The sequence below is a fragment of the Typha latifolia genome, chromosome 11 (assembly GCF_019914945.1).
Source record: "Typha latifolia isolate L0001 chromosome 11, TyphaL0001v2, whole genome shotgun sequence".
Classification (NCBI taxonomy): domain Eukaryota; kingdom Viridiplantae; phylum Streptophyta; class Magnoliopsida; order Poales; family Typhaceae; genus Typha; species Typha latifolia.
In genome coordinates, this window is record NC_133096.1 from 2,958,180 (window position 1) to 2,966,181 (window position 8,002).

At 33.4% G+C, this 8,002-nt stretch overlaps 1 long non-coding RNA gene across 1 annotated transcript; it reads left to right on the top strand.

Annotated features, from left to right (window-relative positions):
• The first annotated feature begins 1,110 nt into the window (after nt 1-1,110).
• On the top strand, nt 1,111-5,172 carry LOC140798301 (uncharacterized). The gene is made up of 3 exons (XR_012110812.1): nt 1,111-1,497; nt 3,159-3,197; nt 4,819-5,172. It is a non-coding gene; the product is annotated as an uncharacterized lncRNA (long non-coding RNA).
• Nucleotides 5,173-8,002: the final 2,830 nt, after the last annotated feature.

Sequence of the window (8,002 nt, forward strand, 5' to 3'; positions counted from 1 at the left end):
GTCGGTTATTAAAAAGGGTGTAAAATGTTATTTTGCGGGCTTAAAAATAAATTTGCAGGGAAGGCAGCAAAGTCTAGTTCGCTAGCTTACAAAATAAGCCATCAAACGTTTTACGGGCTTAAAAATAAATTTGCGGGGTTAAGGTTAACTAAACTGGCTGATTTGCAGGCTTAGAAGGCAACAAATGCTAGTTAGCTGGCTTACGAAAGAACCCAACAAATATTGTTTTGCGGGCTTGAAAATAAAATTGCAAGCGTATGGAAGACAATTGCTATTAAATTATCTGTACACATCCAACGGTTTTGTAAAATAAATATCACGTGAGGTTTATTTAAAAAATATTAAAAAATCATGATGAATCACTACTCTGACATTTGCAGGCTTATATGTTATATATTTGCAGGCTTAGTTGGATTATTTGCTGGCTTAGAATGTGAAGTCTACAAATAAGAAGAATAAGTCCGTATACTGAGACTTGTAAAATCATGTCCAATCTCATCATCACTGTCCTCTCTCCTCTCCTATCTAAAAATATCATGTGAGGTTTATTTAAAAAAAATTAAAAAAATCGTGATGAGTCACTACTCTGACATTTGCAGGCTTATATATTATATATTTGCGGGCTTAGTTGAATTATTTGCTAGCTTAGAATGTGAAGTCTGCAAATAAGAAGATTAAGTCTATATACTGAGACTTGTCAAATCATGTCTCATCTCATTATCATTGTCTTTTCTTCTCTCTTCTATCTTCTCTAGTAGAAATATCACGTGAGGTTTAATTAAAAAAAATTAAAAAAATTGTGATAAGTCACTACTCTAACATTTGCAACCTTATATGTTATATATTTGCAAGCTTAATCAGATTATTTGCTGGCTTAGAATGTGAAGTTTGCAAATAATAAGAAAAGGTCCATATACTAAGACTTGTCAAATCATGTCTAATCTCATCATTACTATCCTCTCTCCTTTCCTATCTTCTCCAGTAGAAATATCACTTGAGGTTTATTTAAAAAAAATTAAAAAATCATGATGAGTCACTGCTCTGACATTTATAGGCTTATATATATATTTGCGGGCTTAGTTAGATTATTTGTTGGCTTAGAATGTGAAGTCTACAAATAAAAAGATTAAGTCCGTATACTGAGACTTATCAAATCATATCTAATCTTATCATCATTGTCCTCTTTCCTCTCTTCTCTTCTCTCCTCTCCTCTCTCTCCTCTCCTCTCTCTCCTCTCTCTCAACGAGGAAAATTGAGAGAAAACAATTCTCCTCTCCTCTCTCCTCTCCTCTCTTCTCTACTAGCTCCCACTCTCAGCCGCACGCCACCTTCGAAGAATTTGCTCGATTGCCACACGTTGTCTCCGACAAAGAAACCTCTCGGCAGTTGCATGCCGACGTCGTCGAAGCAACGACATCCCAAAATTTGTCGCGTCTAACAAATAGCATCTTCTTGACCAACGATATCCTATTGGAGAGCTCGGACGATCCCAAATAAGTATTATAATCCTTCTACTATCTCATATAGTTATAGATCTGATAAATCAAAGCTCATTTATGGTGTGTGTTAATTCACTTAACAGCAAGATGATTTTCTCATAATGTTGATAACTATATGTAGATTAGGCTACGAGTCATGCATATTGCATTGTTATTATAGGCTATGGGTCCTAGAAAATTTGATTTCTGTAACACATCAAAATGTACTATTGCTTTCTTAGATGTTTTTCTTCATATTTCGTCATTAGGGAGAACATGCTAAGAAATAGAGATGGTGAACAACAATCTGGCAAGATGATTGAAATTGGACTGATGAGAAAGATGCAATTTTATTAGAGCACCTTCGTCACCAATATGATGCAGGAAGAAAGAATGGTAAGAATTTTTACCAAAGATGATTGGAATGAAGTTGTGAAGAGTTGAAAATTGAGTACCGGGAGTGACATCGATTAAAATGTAAATGGAAGAGGCTTTGTGAGTATTACAGAAATTACAAGAGCCTAAAAGATAAAAGTGGATGAGGTTGGGACGATATCCTCTACAAGCCTAATGTTGATGATTGGAAATTTTTAATAAAGGTATATTTTAATAATGTTTTCTCAAATTTAATTAAATTAGTCTTTTTTTTATTTACTGAACTGACAAATTGTTAAACATAGTAATACAAAAATATTTTTTCCACTTTCTAGAATGATGTGAGATACGAAAGATGTCGAGACAAAAGATTTCTATACTTTGAAGATATCAGGTTCCTAGTGGGTAATGATATTGCAACGGGACGATATGCTTTTGCATCTACTGAACCAAATGACAAGACAATGAATGAAAGTACTAGGTCTTCTGATACACCTAGTAGAAATGTGTGGCAAATCCCCTGTTTATAATAGTTAGTTTGCTGATTGCACTTAGCTGACAAGTTTTAATATGTAGTAATAAGAGAAGAAATTAAAGTAGATCAAGTACACCCCGAAAAAAGAAGTCCCACATTAGCAATGAAGCCTTTGATAAATTTCTGATGGTTTGTTAAAAAGGCATGAAAGAAAGGATACAATGATAAACCTTGAATTGGAAAAATTCAAGAAGGAATGCCGAAAGGAAAAGGATAAAGACATACAACACCGTTTGTCTTTAACCTATGAAATTTTTGGTATAGATTGCAAAAAAATTTACTTTCTTGGAGAGGCTTTTCTAGATGATAATAATAGGTCAATATAGAAGGGATTGCAAACTGTTTATGATCGTAGCTACTAGATAGATATGAAAATGAGTTTGCTACCACTATTCACACAACAAGACGCTTCAAATGTGCTTGATTTTATTTTATTGTACTATTATTATGTATACTATTATTGAGTAAATTGTTAGGCGTGTACTCTTAGGCGTTCTACAAAGAATGATGTACTATGTGATATTTATTATTTGTGGCATATGATATGGTATTTCATTTAAACTTCGGTACTATATAGTGATTGTGAACATGTATTACCATCATCATTTTGATCACATATCATGAAACTTTATTGATAAGTTTACATTATTTGTATATGAAACTATGTGGTTGTGACCACATTTAAAATATATTATTTGTATATTGAGCACGCTTTATTTATAAAAAGTTTTAATTATTAAAATATTTTGACTCATATTTTATTATTGCAGAAAGCAATAAGACTTATAACTGGACAACAAAATTAGCAGGTATGATTATTCGTGCTGTCATCTTTACTCTATAAGGAACATGGTTAATATATGCTGCAACTAGTTACAAATTCATATTGCGAATAACAGGGACTAACTCCAAATGGAAATGTTTGGAGAACAAGTTGATATTGATTATAATTCAGATAGTACCCCTTCAGATAGTCGTAGTGTATCATTCAATAGCCTACATGACAACTCGTCAATTTCGGAACAGTTAGATGAATTCCTAGATAAAGTTGAAGAATATTTCCTATGATCTAGTTCTACAAGACCTACACCAAGGCCTTGTAGAACTAGACCATTTTCTATAAATGATCTTGTTAATAATATCCTAAATGGCCATTCAAACCGGTGCATTGATGAGTTTCGATTGAGCATTGAAATTTTTACTTATTTAGTAAAACTATTGGAGGAAAGAGGCCTAATTAGGAATACAAATATCTCAACAAATGAGCAGTTAGCTATCTTTTTATATATGATTGCACATGGGGCATCGATGAGGACTCTTGTAGAGAAATTTTAGTACTCAACTCAAATAATTTGTGAACATATTCATGATGTTGCAGCTGCTATTTGATCTCTAAAGGAAACTTATATCAAAATGTCACTCTCCGAGGTTTGGGTTCATCCAAAGACTCAAGGAAGTAATTTATTGTATACATACTTTAGGGTTAATATCATTTTCAGTCTCACATTATTATTCAACCACTTTTGAAATATATTGCTCATATTTTGTAACGTTCAATTTTATACATATATACAGAATACTATTGGTGCAATAGATAGGATCTATATACAGTGTATTGTGAAAGGCATAGATCATCAAACACATTCACGCAATCGTAAGGGCGATATCTCCAAAAATGTAATGGTCTTATATCTCCTACTTAGTTGGGAAGATAGGGCATCTAACATGATCGTATCACGATCTGCTATTGCTGAATAGAATTTTACTGTGCCTCCCGGTAAGTTGATGTAGTTGAAATTAATAAACTAAGTTTTTACCAATTATACATAAAATTAAGATAATTTAAGTTCTATTGTATATAGGGAAATATTATCTTGTAGATGTTGGTTACACAAATTCTTATCAGTTTTTGGCACCTTATGGAGGAACTAGGTATCATTTAAGTGGGTACCGTCATACACGTATGTCACATACCGAACCACAAGATTTATTCAATCATCATCAAGCGCAACTTTGTAATGTAGTCGAGAGGACTTTTGGTGTATGGAAACAACATTTCCAAATTAAAAAAATGCAAATGGGACCATACAAGAAAAGGAGGCAAACCAAAATTATCATGGCATATAGCCATATGCTGTATTGCACAATTTTATTATTAAACACCATCAAGAAAATGATAGATTTTTGTCTACGGGCTGGATTTATTGAATCTACCTTCAACCATGATGATACATATTTTTATATGGCTGAACACCACAATCTATTGATTATAATCATGATAGTAATAAGCTAAGAAATGAGATTACAGTTCAATTGTGGGAAGGAAGAGACCGAGATATATTTTCTTTTTTGTTGATATTGTGTTTATTCATAATAATAATAATTTTTTTATATATTTTCTTTGAGTAATTATATATATTATTTCTTTAGGATGAAATACTATGTTGTGTATATTGGTAGAAGGACCGGCATCTTTCATTCTTGGCTGGTTGGCCGGAATGTCATGCTCAGGTGAATGAAATTTCAGACACATGCTTTCGCTCGTTCCCAATATATGATCTTGCTGTGGATTCGTATTCCAGATTGATTGCAGCAAATCAGAAGCAAGCAACTATGCCACGAAAGAAAAGATTCAACAAATATCACATATTTTGTTTTCTCATTTCTTTCCTTGTGAGTATGTTGTTTCTGTTGTTCGTTAAATATGTGATCTAGATTTTCTATATGTATTGACGTATTATTATAAGACAATGAGATTGCAGCAGATATTTTGATTATGGTTAATTATGGATGTTTTGTTGTACTACTGTTATATAAACCTGATAATGTTATAATTTGTCTTATGTTGTGGATATTATGGTAATGTTGTATGTGAACAGGAAAATATTGACTTGTTGTATAAAGATAGTTTTATTATAATATTATATTTGGAGAAGAAAAGATTGTAGTAATGTTGTATAAAGATGATTTTATTGTAATGTTGTATTTGGAGAGTTGTGATAACAGTTGTAATGTTCTAATATTTATAATGTTGTATATGAACAGAAAAAAATTGTAATCAATAGAGATAGTTTTGTTGTAATATTGTACTAATGAGTAACAAATATTATATAGGAATAGGAAAAGATTGTAATCAACGGAGATGGTTTTATTGTAATAATGAGTAAAGTGTTGTATTGTAAATTTTCTATTATATGTGAACAGGAAAATATATTGCTATGTTTGTATATTTGTATTATTGTATGGTAATGTTACATGTCAAATACAGAAGGTTATTTGTTGTAAGTGTTGTATGCTTATTTACAAATATTTTTGCTATATTTATAAATATTTTTTACTAAAAAAAGGAGTAAAAAGGAATGAGTAAGAAAAAGATAATTTTGGGTTAAAAGAAATAGTTGGGTTAGAACTCATTAGCTGGGTTAGATGATAAGAGTATAATCTATTAGCTGGCTTAGATGACAGGAGTACAATCCATTAGTTGGGTTAGATGAAAAGTGTAACAAACCAATCTTAAAAAAAAGAAAGAAAGAAAGAAAAAATTATGGGCACGACGCGACCAGCCACACTGTGGTCGGCCTCGTGCCCATGCAAGCTGCGCATGCAGCTTGCGTTGTGCGGGCGCCACGTGCCCGCTGCCGCTGCCGCTGCCAACGGGTTGCGGCCAACTGGCCGCGGCGGGCCCCGGCGCCGCCGCAACCCCCTCCACCGCCTCCTCTCTCTCTCTCTCTCTATCTATTTATCTCTCTCGGTCTCTCTCTCACTCCACTCTCTCTCCACTATCTTTCGCACTTCTCATCGCCGACGTTGGCCTGCCGCCACCTTCTCGAAGCCGCCGCCACTAGTGAGAAGCTCTCTCTCCCCCCTCCCTCTCTCTCTCTCTCTCTCTCTCTCTCTCTTGCCCGAGCTCGTCGGAGCCGAGCCGCCGGCGAGAGGCCGGCCGCTAGCTGGCCAACAGCAGCCGGTGCCCTCCCCGCCGGCCCGGGTCCGTAAGCTCCTCCCTCACCTTCTCTCTTTCTTCTCTTCCTCTTCTCTTCTTCTCTTCTTCTTCTTCTTCTTCTTCTTCTTCCTCTTTCTTCTTCTTCCTCTTTCTTCTTCTTATTTCTTATTTCTATTTCTTCTTCCTTTCTTTTCCCTCAGCTCCCCTCCCCCTCTTCTTCTTCTCCTTCTCCTCTCTTCTTCTTCTTCTTCTCCTTCTCCTCCCTTCTTCTTCTTCTCCTCCTCCTTCTCCTCCTTTTTCTTCTACTTTCCTTCTTTTTCTTCTTCCTCCTCGGCTTCTACTTCTTCTTTTTTTCTTCTCTGCACAGTGCGACCCAGCACTTATGGCAGATTTAATTAATTTATTATTTTATTTATGTTATTTATTTATGTATTTTTCTTCTTAATTAATGCAAATAGATTATTTAGACATTAACTATTTTAATAATATTATATATTCTTCAATATAATTTTATTAATGATAATTTTATAATTAATGATTAATTAGGTATAAATACAGGTAATACTTATATTTATTTATTTATTTATATATCTATTAGATTAATAGATAGATTTGTAAATTATAATTATTAGATTTATATTCTAATACCCCTATCATATATATTTTAAGTATTTTTATTTGTTTTATGATTATTCTGCAACAAATAAAATACTAAGCTTATTTAGTTATTTATTTATTATTTTATCGAGTAAAGACTGTATTGTCCCTAATTAATCAAGATAGCATATGAATTATAAAATTAATTATAATTAGACCTTGTCTATACTTATTTAGCCTTTTATTTTATAATTATATATTTAGAAATACTCTCATATAAAAGGAAACAGGCCTCTTCTCCTTATGTTATAACTAACATTTTATAATAATAATAAAATTATAATATTTGAATCGTATCTATATTATATACCTAGTTGTGTAATAAAAAATAAAGAAAAGTGATTCTAAACCTAATAAACCTTTATATTTTAACTGAATTAATTCTAATTAGATAAACGGCTAACATTATACTACTTAAATATTTCAGATCCGGAACCCCGTTATTTGAGACCCCATGGACCTTGCTTGCGATGAGTGTCGCTCGGTTACTTGACGGACGTGAGAGATACGTGGTTTGTGTCTTCTGATCAGACGGTGAGTAGTCTTATCCCTTAGACGCCTTTCTCAAATTAGGTTATATTATATATTATGTACATGCATGTTTTGGCCACCAGCATGATTATATGACTTTATCTAGAGATGATTACAGTCGAGCATATTTTATCATGCATCTGATTAGGTTGATCTGGGATATGAGCACATTGGTGATATATAGAGATCATGAGAGATGATTCTGCTATTATGATTGTTTACCGAGTTGATCTGTAGCATGAGTATGCATGTAATAGATTAGCATGAGTATCCATGTGTTGACGATACAGTTGGAGACTACATTGCATCATTTTCTCTTGATTCCTATTCTACCTAAATTCCTATTATGCATTGACTTGTTATCGTACTAGATATATGCATTTGACATGTCATTTCGAAGGAAAGTATGAAATGTGATTGATAGGATAGTTGATAGAAAGCGTGAGGATACCCGAGTGGGCACGAGGGTTAGGACGTGCTTGGTGG